Source organism: Alosa alosa, chromosome 8, assembly GCF_017589495.1.
Source record: "Alosa alosa isolate M-15738 ecotype Scorff River chromosome 8, AALO_Geno_1.1, whole genome shotgun sequence".
NCBI lineage: Eukaryota > Metazoa > Chordata > Actinopteri > Clupeiformes > Clupeidae > Alosa > Alosa alosa.
The window spans coordinates 108,031-121,884 of NC_063196.1; the positions used below are offsets into that span (position 1 = coordinate 108,031).

The following is a 13,854-nucleotide window of genomic DNA, read 5'->3' on the forward strand; positions in this document are numbered from 1 at the left end:
GTGCTATATCACTGCTCATGACATCAATATTTTATTTATAAAGTGACAGAGGAACCCCGGCCAGGTTGTTGCTCAGATAGGGGAGATTCAGGGCTACAGGTACATTTGACATGGTGTTTTGACTAAATGTCTTACTGCATATGCATCATTTGGTAATGCATCATACAAAGTTAAAGTCAGGCACGCATCATACATTATTTAATTTTTTTGTGGGGGATAGATAGATAGATAGATAGATATACAGTGCATAGAAATTAAAGGGGAAACCTGTGTCCATGCTGTTTTAAAGCAATCACCATTGTCAAATCACTGATCAAAACACTACAAAATCACAGGCAAAATTATCTTCAGTGACAAGTTACTTGAATAAAAGCATTTATGCACATGTTTCTTGAACACTACGAATTATATAAAAATAATAATAATAATATAAAACCATGCTAATAATATATATTTTTTCTTGTTTCAGCTAATATAACAAAGAGCAGCAACTGTTTCTACACTGTAACTATACAACAGAGATTGGACTAAATGTATCACTACAAAAAATGAATTCTAACCAAGTGTTATTGATCTTATATTAAGATTAAAAAAAAATATTTGGTATTGTTTTTAGTATGAAAAGACTTACCTAGCGCCCTCTCAAAAGATCATTTTGACTTAATTTAAGAAGACTTTAACAACAACTTATCAAGACCAATTTGCTCAACGCACTGGCAGACAAATTTGCTTGTTTCCAAGATGAGATGTCTTAAAATAAGTCTTTTTTTTTTTAATTAAGTCAAATGATTTCACAAGAAAGCGCTAGGTAAGTCTCTTTATACTGAAAACAATGCATTTTAAAAATCTGAGGATAGATTTTGAATGCACATTTACACTGCAAAAAATGAATTCTAACCAAGTGTTATTGATCTTATATTAAGATTAAAAAATCTATTTGGTATTGTTTTTAGTATGAAAAGACTTACCTAGCCCTCTCAAAGATCATTTTGACTTAATTTAAGAAGACTTTAACTTATTTTGTAAAGTCTTATCAAGACAAATTTGCTCAACGCACTGGCAGACAAATTTGCTTGTTTTCAAGATGAGATGTCTTAAAATAAGTCAATTTTTTTTAAAATTAAGTCAAATGATTTCACAAGAAAGCGCTAGGTAAGTCTCTTTATACTGAAAACAATACCAACTAGTTTTTTTTTATCTTGATATAAGATTAATAACACTTGGTTATTAGTATAACTGCAGGGGCTGGGTGGAACTGTGGCCATTAATGGGTGCCCAGGTTGGCAATCAGTCAGGCAATCAACCAGGCAATCAGTTATTCCTATTATTATACTTATCATTAATAGAATAATTACAACTCCTCTCCTGAAACCCTCCCTCTCTATGTTCCAGCTTCTCTCCTCCTGGCCCAACAGCAAACCAGCCTTATACATATGCGCACACACACACACACACACACACACACACACACATACATCCTCACATACTCACTACCCCTCACCCCCCATCCCCACCCCCATCCCAACACCACCTCATTCACACTCTTAGAGCTACCATCCGCACCCCCCCCCCCATCCCCCCTTCTTTTCATTCCGGTCATCAATTTCATCCCTGATAATCATATCTGTAATCATCCTGGGCCATAAATCATCCTTAGCCTTTCTGTTATTAATGTTATGTTGTGTTATGTTTGTGGAAGCCAAGTCAATGTGATGTCTTGTTAAGTTACAGTATGTGTTTATGTAATGTACGTCTGTTTGTCGTATGTAGTATTCATGTGCATGTCGTAGTGTTGCATTTTCTGTAATGTCAATGATGTTTGCAAATAAAAAAAAAAAAAAAAAAAAAAAAAAAGATTTTGTTAGATAAGCAGTTTTTGCAGTGTATACAGACTTTTCTGTCCCTGTAAAACCACGGTGTTAAGCTTACATAATATGCGTGCAACAGTATGTTCCTACAGTATGCCAAGTAATTTCAATTACATCCACACACTCAGACCAACTTTCAGACAACAACATTCAGCCACATCAGTTATCGTCACTGTCTCGCCACCTGCATCAGAATGTAAGTGTGTGAATATGATGTGTGTACTATACAGGCACTCCAGTACATGTTCTTGTTCATATAGTCCACACACTCAAAAAGAGGAAGTGCACACAGCAGGCAAGTTTCTCAGTATATCATTTGCATGAGCAACAAAGGGGAAATGGAAAAATGAAAGTGCTCTTTGCTTTGCACTTTTGCTGTCTGCTGGCTGCCTATACTCAGTTCCTGTTCCTGAGACTGCTTTCCATGTGTTTTGCATGCCAACACAACATTGCCAAATCAATTCTGGGCAGCTTAAGCAACTGATGCAGCCAAGAGCAAAATTGTAGAATGTCTTCAATCAATGCCACTCAAATGCATGGTTACCTAAACTTGTGTCTAAATTGTGAGAGTACATTGTGAAATCCAAAAAACATCAATTGGCATTGTTCAGAAACTTCAGTGGTTTGTGCAATTTTGTAAATATTACAAACCCCTACTGTTGTTCATAACGTCCCTTTACATATTCATTTCTGTATTACCATCCGCTTTTCTCTATCTCCAGCTAACTGTACGTACACACCGCCGCCGACTTGAGCTTCCAAAGAAGCTCTGGTCGCCCTGTCAAGGACGCTTGTCAAAAAAGTCCAGGGAAGCTTTGGACGCTTTGGCCGCTCTGACGTGATAGCATTTTACGTTCGATCTTAATACCTCCGTCTATTCGATTGGTTGCTGGTCGTTGGTCGCTGAACCGCATCATAGCTCATTACCATAAAGTTGACTGACTTTCAACTTTCTGCTTGACGCTCAAGTCGCTCAAGACGCCCATAACGCGACACCGACGGATTTGACGCTTCTGGCAGCTGAGAGAAGCTGGCTTCCATTGAAAATGAATGACTTCCTGATTCTTTGGAAGCTCAAGTCGGCGGCGGTGTGTACATACAGTAATGGAATGGTGTTCAGGTGTGGATGGTTCGTCCTAGGGGGAAATGAGGCCTACTCTCCCTTCTAGTGGCATCTCACACTCCTCCAACTTATGTTTTACTTGACTCCCCTACACTTTTATTTCATCATTGACTATGCCGATATCTTTATATTCTTTATCAAAATTATCTTTAAAATGATTTCCCCTTTATGCTTTGAACCAAGTGTGCATAACATTTTCTGATATTTGAGATGTAATGATCAACAATAAAAACAGGCGACAAAGGTCTTTGCAAAAGATTGTCAGATGTTACTTGCCCACATAGAACTTGACAGATTGGATAGTTTAGGTCAAACTCTTCTACCATTAGGAAAACATCCATCCAAAAGAATGTCAGAGCCATGCATTTGTAGTGCTATGTGGTGACTGTATCACCACATTCCACTCACTTGTAGAAGACTGCTGGCAGCAAGAAACATTGGGCCACATGACTTGTGTCTTGTAAATGAGGCAAAATATGAGATTGGTCAGGATACGAGAGCTATCTGTGAAATTACCAGAATTGTTGTTGAGTATTGTTAAGTCTTTTCTCTTCAAATCTTTCACGTGGCAAATAACAATTTAAAATTGCAGCCTGACACAAATCTGAAAGCATCAATATGCAAGAATGTACCACTTATTGAGATATGTTTTTTAAGACATACTCAATTGAAGGGCCTCCGGGATCTTATAGTCCCTTGCTTGTTGCTACCCACTGCCATCCCAACTTATTCATCCAATGTTCTATGCACACTATTTACAATGTATCACACACACACAAACAGAACCCCTTAAACAATCATCTGTTTTCTGCTACCTATTCCCACCTAATAATGGCCTCTAAGCGTCTACTACACATTGCCTACAACAAATCTTACTTACAGTATATTGAAAATACAACGCTGTTTCCAAAAGCAGTTGAGACACAGTAAAATGGAAATAAAACAGAATGTGATAAAATCTTATTAACTCATATATATTTGCAAAAGGACATATCAAATGTTGAAACTGAAAAGTTGACTATGTCTTGAAAATGATATGGTCATTTTGCCTCAATATCTAAAAAAAATTGGGATGGGAGCAACAAAAGGCTGTTTTGCAATGCTAAAGAAACATTAAGAGGAACATTTCCAAAAATGTTTCCGTGGAAATGCATGGATTCCAGTTGCTGCTACTGGAAGAAACTGGAATCCATGCATTTCCACTGAATTTTTTTTGGAATCTGATCCCTTATCATACCTGTTCATTCTTACTCGTCGCTCTACTTATCGTGACTAAATTCAAGATGGCTGCAAACGCTAAACTTCGTGAAGATACTGTCTGCATAAATCGTCTTGTAAGTAAACTACCAGTGCTTTTTCAAAGTTCTCAATGTCTCGTTTTAAATGTCAGGGCCCTCGGAAGTCTACCAATGAAGTGTGGAGATACATTGAGCCTCGTAAATGGTGTAAAACAGTGATTTATTTGCATGGCTAGCCCGATGCCGAAGCACCACCATTGAAAAAGCTGTTGGTAGCATCGGCTAACTAGCGCCAGATTTTGGAGTGCAGGGGACAAGCCGAGATGGGCTATGAGACATACGTTCACACTCGGTATCATGTTTCAACACACTTTAGGTCAATATCACACCGGAATTCTCCTTGATTGGGTATTTTTGGGTATTTAAAAAGCCAGAAGGAAAAATGCAGAAGTTCATCCATTACTCTGAAAACAAATTATGCAACAAAATCAAAGAATAATACTCCTCAATGTGACACTGCAAAGAATTGGGGCATTTCATCATCATCTGCATAAAAATAAAATCTAACCAAGTGTTAAACTTATATTTGGATCAAAAATCTATTTGCTATTGTTTTTAGTATGAAAAGACCTAGCACGTCCTCTAAAGACAATTTTGACTATTTAGGAAGGTTTTGACTTATTTTAAGGAGACAAATTTTCTCAGTGCAGTGCCAGACACATTTGCTTGTTTTTAGGTCAAACTTGCTTAATGCACTGGCAGACAAATTTGCTTGTTTTCAGGATGAGACATCTTATAATAAGTCAAACTCCTCTTAAATTAAGTCAAATCCTTTTACGAGGGAGCGCTAGGTCTTTTTATACTCAAAACAATCCCAACTAGATTTTTTGATGATATAAGATGAATAACACTTAGATTTTTTAGATTTAACCAATAAGCCCGAGAGGCCGTAGGTTACACTGATTCTACAAAAGCTAAGGGGCTTGTAGACACGACGCGCTATAGAAATGGGGTATAGAAATATAACAAGTTATTCCTAAACTGTAAAAACTGCTTATCTAACACAATCTAAAGTGTTATTAATCTTGTATCAAGAAAAAAAAAAGTTGGTATTGTTTTCAATATAAAGAGACTTACCTAGTGCTTTCTCATGAAATCATTTGACTTAATTTAAGAAAAGTTTGACTTATTTTAAGACATCTCATCCTGAAAACAAGCAAATTTGTCTGCCAGTGCGTTAAGCAAATTTGTCCTAAAAACAAGCAAATTTGTCTGCCAGTGCGTTGAGTAAATTTGTCTTCATAAGACTCCTTAAAATAAGTCAAGGTCTTCTTAAATTAAGTCAAAATGATCCTACGGGAGAGCACTAGGAAAGTATTTTCATACTAAAAACAATACCAAATAGATTCTTTGATCTTAATAGAAGATTATTAACACTTGGTTAGATTTCATTTTTTGCAGTGTAGATAATCATTCTTCCGCCAAGAAATATATTTCCTCTATCTGAATGGTTGCCAAGCAACGTTGAGACGCAGCTACTATCAAGTTATGGTAGTGCAGTAATATAGAACGAAATGCAATCAAGGTGTATGTTTATGCTGGATTTTACAACGGCATCGAACGCGATTAAGCCAGTCACAATCAAGGACCGGAACTATCAGTTTTAGAAAAGCCATAATCCTAGAATTCTAGAATCTAAGAGAGATAAATAACCTTAAATGAAGTGAATATATGCTTATTTTTTTATTATTTGCTTATAACAAGACATTTTTAGAAATTTTTGTTTCTTGATTTAAGTTTTTTTGACCTTATTAAAAATCTTCTTGTTCTATTGTCACTTGCCAGGTAATTTAGCTTATTTTAAGTAGTATTTCCACAAAACAAGAAACTTTCACTTGCAAGATTTGCCAATAGAATAAAAGGTCAAAGGTCAAAAAACGTACAAGTGCTCTAAGCGATGTTACACTGTTTCTAAGCTAAAACATTTTTTGTCACATACAGCAAACATCTCCTCACCATCTGCTAGCTGCCTGTCCCCTGAATACACTGCAAAAAAATTTGGTCTCTGTAGACAGCCCAGGTTCAAAAAACGGCAACAAAAACAGCCTGGTGCAGCTTGGACCATGAAACATAAACTTTTCCAGCCATTCAACGACAAGATGCACGTTCAGGAGAGTTTCAATTGCACGAGAGGGAGGGGGAGGGAGAAGTAAGCTAGCTCTCTGTTTTGTATGAACATCAACAAAAGGGTATTCCACACGCGGTTTAGTGACAAACCTGCACGGCAAAAACTGCTTATCTAACAAAATCTAACCAAGTGTTATTAATCTTATATCAAGATAAAAAAAAACTAGTTGGTATTGTTTTCAATATATCACGTAATGAATGCGAAAGTGAAAGTGAAAGTAACCTAAGCCTAGGCCTACAATGCACTCCGTGTCTGTGCACGTCCGCAATCGATTACATTCTTCAAATGGAGAACAAATTCCTGATCGTTAAACTTTTGTTTTCATTTTCTGTCAGTTAGCAGTTGATGTAGAAGCACCTACACTGCAAAAAATGAATTCTAACCAAGTGTTATTGATCTTATATTAAGATTAAAAAATCTTTTTGGTATTGTTTTTAGTATGAAAAGACTTCCCTAGCGCCCTCTCAAAAGATCATTTTGACTTAATTTAAGAAGACTTTAACTTATTTTAAGGAGTCTTATCAAGACAAATTTGCTCAACGCACTGGCAGAAAAATTTGCTTGTTTTTAGGACAAATTTGCTTAACGCACTGGCAGACAAATTTGCTTGTTTTCAAGATGAGATGTCTTAAAATAAGTCAGTTTTTTTTTAAATTAAGTCAAATGATTTCACAAGAAAGCGCTAGGTAAGTCTCTTTATACTGAAAACAATACCAACTAGTTTTTTTTTATCTTGATATAAGATTAATAACACTTGGTTAGATTTTGTTAGATAAGCAGTTTTTGCAGTGTAGCATAATTTGACTTCAGCGGTCAAGTCAAGTCAAGTTTATTTATATAGCGCATTTCATACACAGACCAAACAATAATAACAAATATAACAAATAAAAGCATAGAAGGGCAATATAGTCAAAGAATAGTTAAAAGGTAAAGATCATAATAAAAAGAAAACATAAACACAAGGTAAAATCATTTAAAAATAAAGAATAAGTAGTAAGCAAAAACAAAGGCAAAAGTAGTAAAAAAAAGTAATAAGACAAGGTAGAATAATTATCAAGGCAGATTCAGAATTTGTAACTCGGCACAGTTAGCAGAAAGCATCTGAGAACAGTTTGGTCTTAAGTCTAGATTTAAAACTGGCTACAGTTGGGGCCTTTTTGATGTCATCCGAAAGTTGGTTCCACAGCTGAGCCGTATAGCAGCTAAAAGCTGCTTCACCATGTTTAGTACTAACTGTAGGTTTTACTAGCAGGTTTTTCACCTTCGGTGTGTACTGTTGAAGCATTTTTGACAAGTATTTAGGTCCTGCTCCATTTACTGATTTATAAACAAGCAATAGTGCTTTAAAGTCAATTCTGTGACTTACTGGAAGCCAGTGCAAGGACTTAAGAATTGGAGTAATGTGGTCAGTTCTTTTAGTTTTTGTTAGAATCCTAGCTGCTGCATTTTGTATCACCTGAAGCTGTTTAATAGTCTTTTTAGGAAAAATGTTTTGAGACATCCAGGTGTTGATTTGTTCTATACACTGACACATAGATTCAAGAGGACCATAGTCGTTTGGTGATAGAGCTAAGTAAATTTGTGTGTCATCTGCATAGCTATGATATGAAATCAAATTATTTTGAATGATTTGTCCAAGTGGGAGCATATAGAGGTTGAATAATAGTGGCCCCAAGATCGACCCCTGGGGAACACCACAGGTCAAGGACGTTGGTGTTGAGGTACAGTTTCTGATGGCAACAAAGAAGCTCCTTTCTTGTAGATATGATTTTAGCCAGCTGATAACTGTGCCTGTAAATCCAACCCAGTGTTCTAGTCTGTGTAGTAAAATATTGTGATCAACAGTGTCAAATGCTGCACTAAGGTCCAGTAGCACTAGGACTGATGTTTTACCTGAATCTGTGTTGAGGCGTATGTCATTGGAAACTTTAATAAGAGCTGTTTCAGTGCTGTGATTTGCCCGAAAACCAGACTGAAAGTAATCAAAATACCCATTTGATGTTAGGAATGTGGTTAATTGATTAAAGACTACTTTTTCAATAATTTTGCCAATAAAAGGTAGATTGGATATGGGCCTGTAATTGTTTAGCATGGAGGCATCCAGGTTATTTTTCTTGAGAAGTGGCTTTACAACAGCTGTGACAAGTGGCTTTACAACAGCGGCGACAAGTCCTGTTGCGAGAGAGAGAGAGCGCACCTGCAAAGTGGTGCTGTGCGCGTGTTTGTCTGCATGGGATTACGTTCGGTTCAAGTCAGAAGTTGGTCCGTCCGGTCCCGCATTCACGCTGCTCCATTATTAGATTGACGTTATCAGACAGCACTGTAAATGTATGCAGGAATTTCTCGCATTATGATGGCTAGGTCTTGAATAAATCATGCGCTATCCCACGCTGAAATGTAGGCCCTGTAAACGTTGCGAACATGTGGGAATTTGGTGACTGTGTTTTCAATTTTCCTGTTATTTTTGGGATCTACTGGGCAAGTCCTAAAGATCTACTGGTCAATCGCGATCGACGGGTTGGCGACCACTGCCATACATGATAAGATGTCAACAAGCAGGGAGATAATGAAGATCAGTAGTCCTACTCAAACTACTATGGAAGATTGGTCAAATCTAGCAAGTAGGAAAGTTTAAGTGAATGACGTGAAAGTAAAAGTAAGACATTCGAAAGGCCAACGAAAGTTAAGGTTGCTTTTGAAAGTACTACTTACAAAACTGGTGCTCTAAATAGTGATTCTGTTGTCTTTGAAAGGTTCTCTTATTGATGCTTTGATCTGCAATTTGGATAAACACCTGCTTTTACAAGGTGGAAGTATTTAGGCGCAGAATAGACGTGCGCTTTCACGAGCAGTCTTTGTACATGCCGCGGAATATATAATTAGGCGCTCTTTACGCTTCCCCTCCCATCTCTTTACGCTAAACTCCCACTTTCCCATGGATCCTCTCATGAATGCATGCATGACACGAAAAACGCAATGTGCCACTTTCAGCTCCCGCGACAGGCAGTTTGCGCTTTAACATCTTTGCGGCCTGTTTGTACATACCTCGCAATGATTTTACACACATGTTGCGAAACAAATACGCCTAGAGTGGGCGCAAAAGCGTCCATTTGGCCCCTAGTACATCTGGCCAGATGGACACTTTTGCCCACTTCAGGCGTGATTGTTTCATAGCGGTGTGTAAAATCATTGCGAGGTATGTACAAACATGCCGCAAAGATAGTACATTTGAGGCATGTTAAGAGTTGGCTGTGAATCAATTATGCTTTTTAGTTAAAGGGACACCAGGCAAGCCTGATGCTTTTCTCTACGAAACTCCCCCTTGCTCAGTCTGAAGCTCTTTTCCTTTTCTTTGCATCTTCTGTCAAGGGTTTTCGCTGCTTCTTCGCCGGCTCTGCCATTATACACACGTTTGCAACAATCTCTAGCCTGCCTGGCTACAATCGTTAGCCTGTCTGCTTTGGTCGGCGGGTAGGATACACTGAACTTGCAAGCGGGATATTCTTCCTACAGGCAGTAGGGGCGGGCGAGAGAGTCTTCATTCGCCCTGTAACATAGTCATAGTCATAGTCATAGTCAAGTTTATTTATATAGCCCAATTTAAAACAACCTGTGGTTGACCAAAGTGCTCAAAAAAATAAAATAAATAAATAAAAACAGATAAATAGTTAATATAAGATAAAATGAATCAAGACACACACAAAAAAAAAAAACACAACAGGAAAATAAAACTAAAATAATATGTACATATATATATAGCCTATAATTACATTCCACAATTCATTTAAAAGCCATTAATAGCATATGTTCTTTTAACTTGGCTTTAAAAGCACCAATAGTTGGTGTAGATCTAATGTGAAAAGGGAGGTTGTTCCACAACTTGGGCCCAGCTACTGAAAAAGCACGGTCACCTTTATTAGACGACTCTGAGGTACTGAGAGCAGTTGTTTATCTGATGACCTCAGAGTTCTGGGAGGGCAGTGAAAGTGTACAAGCTCACTTAGGTATTGAGGAGCTTGTCCATTTAAAGCTTTAAAGACAAAAAGAAGAATTTTGTAATCTACTCTAAATTTCACTGGTAGCCATTGCAGAGATTTCAAAACTGGAGAAATATGTTGTGTCTTTTTAGACTTGGTGAGCAGCCTTGCAGCTGCATTTTGCAACATCTGGTCGGAATAGAGTGGACTGAGTGACACCAAAAAAAGGGAGTTACAGTAGTCCAGGAAGGATGAAATAAAGGCATGGATCAATATCTCAAAGTCTTTGAAAGAAAACATAGTTTTGGCTTTACTTAAGATTCTAAGGTGGTAAAAAGATGACTTGACAACAGCATTAATTTGTTTCTCAAATTTAAAATCAGGGTCAAGTAGAAAGCCAAGATTTCTTGCATAAGGTTTTACAAATCTGGCAAAAGACCCTAGTTCACTAATTGCATTATTTGCAGCTTCATGTTAACCAAAAAATAGAATTTCTGTTTTGGATTCATTCAGTTTTAAAAAATTGGTCGACATCCATTGTTTAATCTCTTTTAGGCAATCAAGCAATGGGTTTAGAGCACCAGAGGAACCACATTTAAATGGGAGATACAGTTGTGTATCATCTGCATAGCAATGATAGGATATACCGTGCTTTTTCATAATTTGACTGAGTGGCAACATGTACAGTGAGAATAAAATACAACTAAGCACTGATCCCTGTGGAACACCATAAGATAAGGGGGCAGATGAAGATGAAGTATCATTGAAAGAAACTGAAAAGGTTCTTCCCTCTAAGAAGGAGGCAAACCATTTCAGTGCAGTCATTTAACCATATACCGACTTACGAAGATGAGTAATTAACACGAAAACGTTGCCTGGTGTCCTTTTAACAAGATATTAGGTTAAAATGTGTGAAATGAAAGTGAAACATTTTCTTGTCTAAGTTTAATTTTGATGTGCTAGCAAAAATGTTGCCAATGTAACCTAAAGTAAGCGCCTCTAAACCCTCCTAAAATCCAGTGTGCCATCCTGCTTGTCAAAGTTTGGCAGCAGCAGCATTTGATTGATTGGTCATCGTTGATGACTTGAGTTGTTTGAATATATTTTCATGATTTGATGTAGCCTACCTAATGTTTGAGGCATATTGAAACAATAATGGGCTATTTTATAATAGGTCTACTTGAAATACATTTATTTTTATTTGTATACATTTCATCTTATTTTTTTTTTTTTTTGGCTTTTTATGCCTTTAATCAGATAGGATAGTGGAGATTGACAGGAAGTGAGTGGGAGAGAGAGTCGGGGTGGGATCCGGAAAGGACCACGGGACAGGAATCGAACCCGGGTCGCCGGCATACAGTGCAGGTGCCCCAGCCAGTCGCGCCACTGCTGGGGCCGACGTTTCATCTTATGTTACACCTTTCAGATGTATGTGGCTTGAATGAAATGCCTATTTTGTTTGTTGTAAATAAAACTCCAGCAGTTCATAACTAGCCTACTGTAGGCTATTTCAAAATGAAAACGGGGGTAAATCATCATGAATTTGAATGACTTGGCTTGTGACTTGCTTGAACCAAGCTATGACTTGACTTGACTTGCTTGACCCAAGCTATGACTTTTGACTTGATTGTCAAAAAAAATGACTTGGACTTGCTTGAGACTTAAAGGTTTAAGACATGTGACTTGCTTGTATCTTTCACATGTGCGACTTACACCTCTGCAGTAGGCCTATATTGTTAATCTACTACCTCATCTGCATAGCCTATATTCTGCTCAGATTTCCCCACCAAGGGAAAACACATTCTTATTATATGCTATCTGGTGGCATATTCCCGTATAAACCACCAATGATGTATCTCTGGATCAATAGTTTTTGGAAGGTTATGACCAAGCATGCTCATCACTTTGTTCTTGGAGGTAGACATGGGTTGAAGAACAGGGGAGCACAACGAAATTCACAATAACATAAATCATTCAATAACTAATGTGGTGGCTGGTAAACCCGGGCAGGAGTTGACTTTGTAACAAGTCGTTCCAGATCTGCATCTGACATTCATTTATTAATGATGAAGCCTAACATGTAAGGCTTGTGAGAGAAATTGGCTGTAGGCTATATTTACAATCACAATGATGGGCCTAATGCTTCAGCATATCTGACATCCTGTTACGAAAATAGCCTAGGCTACAGAACACAAATGGTAGTTCAATTCAAATATTCTACAGTTTAACTTTGGTTACTTTGAAATGTAATAATCATGTTTGAGCCGTTCCGGTAGCGTGTCAAATAGGGTCAACTAAGAAGGATGCATACAGCAGCTTCACTGCAGTCTATTGAAAACAGAGAAAAGAGGCGCCTGGCTGAAAACCCCCTTCCGCAGCCCTTCCTGACGGCGAACACGTCATGGAACATTCCCGGAACGAGCCAGCGACCCTCCCACTCTCTCTACAGAGCGCGCACACAAGACACCTACTTACTCAAACACACACACCCACACATAAATACAGACAGGGGCACAATATTACGATCCGAATGTCCTTATGTTAAGAGTGTCAGAGTGCATAGAATCCCACAAAAATCAACCATAAGATTGGTGCCCAAATATCAGTAAGCAATAATAACACTTAGCCCGCAGAAAAGAGCAAATTCCACAGGATATTACGCAACATTCCAAGTCTACATGCAAGTAACTGGGTATTCCCCCTAGTATACATACAACTGCAGTGAAGTTTTTATATAATGACATTTCAATCTATGCAGGCGTTGTTAATCTTCAACAAGTGACTTACCGTATCATATCTGAAGTGCGTTGCATTAAATGTCCAACAGCATCAGCCACCACAGACGATTCTGAGACGTTTATGTACCTCTGTTAGGCTCGAAGGATCACAACGAGAATTATTTTAACTAGCCTACGGAAGAGGTAGGCTATTCACTTTCCGCCAATAATAGAGCCGATGTTTAACATAGCCTACAAGCTACATGCTGTTGCACCATCTCACGGTAATAGCTGTTTGTTGTGCCCCCGATACGCGACAGCAAATGAAGGAACTCGCAATAAAGAGGCAGAGTCGGCCTTTTCCTAGCCCCACTTCCCAGAATAGTAAGTCTGCTACACCGTATGAATGTGTAAGAGTGCTTCTGACGTCATTGGATCCCCCAGCGTGTCCCATAGAGGCTTAAGACCAACGAAGAGGGCAGGGAGAGGCGGGGAGAGCTCGGAAGCCTCGATCCCTAGCTTCTTCAAGGCGCATTGCAGGAGGGGATCCCTCTGCGACGCAAGAATAGATTCGCAGTTGTGGTCGGCGTTAGCACATCAAAAATCATGCTCAAACATAAACGGAAATAGTATGAGTCCGTGTAACACTTAGGCCTATCAAAGTGACAGCCATGACAGCAAGTTAGTGCATCTGTGACTGCTGTTTTTATACAGTCAAGTGTTCTAATCAGGTGATAGCCAGA

At 38.2% G+C, this 13,854-nt stretch overlaps 1 protein-coding gene across 4 annotated transcripts in view; it reads right to left on the minus strand.

Moving 5' to 3' along the window:
* hivep2a (HIVEP zinc finger 2a) overlaps positions 1-13,567 on the minus strand; it is a 121,580-nt gene extending 108,013 nt beyond the window's left edge. For 3 of the 4 annotated variants that reach the window (XM_048251206.1, XM_048251203.1, XM_048251205.1), the window contains exon 1: positions 13,182-13,566. The gene's annotated coding sequence lies outside the window, so the exon portion shown is untranslated. Of the gene's footprint in view, positions 1-13,181 lie in introns of all 4 variants that reach the window. The other variant, XM_048251207.1, reaches the window with a different exon arrangement.
* Between the last annotated feature and the right edge of the window lie 287 nt (positions 13,568-13,854).